Source organism: Belonocnema kinseyi, chromosome 6 (genome assembly GCF_010883055.1).
Source record: "Belonocnema kinseyi isolate 2016_QV_RU_SX_M_011 chromosome 6, B_treatae_v1, whole genome shotgun sequence".
NCBI lineage: Eukaryota > Metazoa > Arthropoda > Insecta > Hymenoptera > Cynipidae > Belonocnema > Belonocnema kinseyi.
This window is the reverse complement of record NC_046662.1, coordinates 94613287-94614096: the sequence shown is the minus strand read 5'-3', so window position 1 is coordinate 94614096 and position 810 is coordinate 94613287.

The following is an 810-nucleotide window of genomic DNA, read 5'->3' as shown; positions in this document are numbered from 1 at the left end:
CTTAATTGAGTTTTCCATCACATCGTGTTCAACATCGCAGTTGTGGTGTCCTATAGCTTTATCTCCGAATTGTCTCTTAAAGTAGTCTCTGAAAGCCTCTAGTATTCCGTCTGCATCATATATCATTTCCCGCCTACTATTTCTCATGTTGACAAATTCTGTACTTTTTTTCCTTTCATTTTTTTATAATGTAGTTTCCTCTTTCCTTCAAAGTCGTTTTGTATTTTCATCTCTTCTTCTACTCTAATTGTATCTTTACGTTCCTTAACTAATCGTTTGATTAGTTTGCGGTACCACACACTTCGATCGTACATCGAACAAGGATATCCCGTAACAGTGTGCAGGCGCCCTCTATATCTTTGTTTTTCATACGGTCCTCCCATGTTGCCCTATCCATGTTTTCGATTATCTTATTTTGGAAATCTATTCGCACATCCGGTTTCTATAGGTTCTCAATTTTGAATCACGTTTGTTTTGCTTTCTTGGTTCTCTTTTTTCTCCATTCCCGACCTACTAGGCAGTCTGATAAGTACCTGAAAATTCTAAGAGATGGCATTAGTATTCACTAATGTGAACCATTTTCGTCGAGCTTGATCCTTCAAATGACGCGTGTCAAAACTTCAGCCATTTATGTTTACCTATTTACAAGTTACAGCACTGAGAAGCGACTAACCTGCGAGTTTTTTTTAATATGGAAAAATCTGCGTCTCGAGTTTTGATCAAACACTACTATCTTCGCAAGAAAACGATATCCGAGACCAAGGCCAAGCTGGATAAGTATTACCCAGACTCTGCACCGTCGATTGGAAT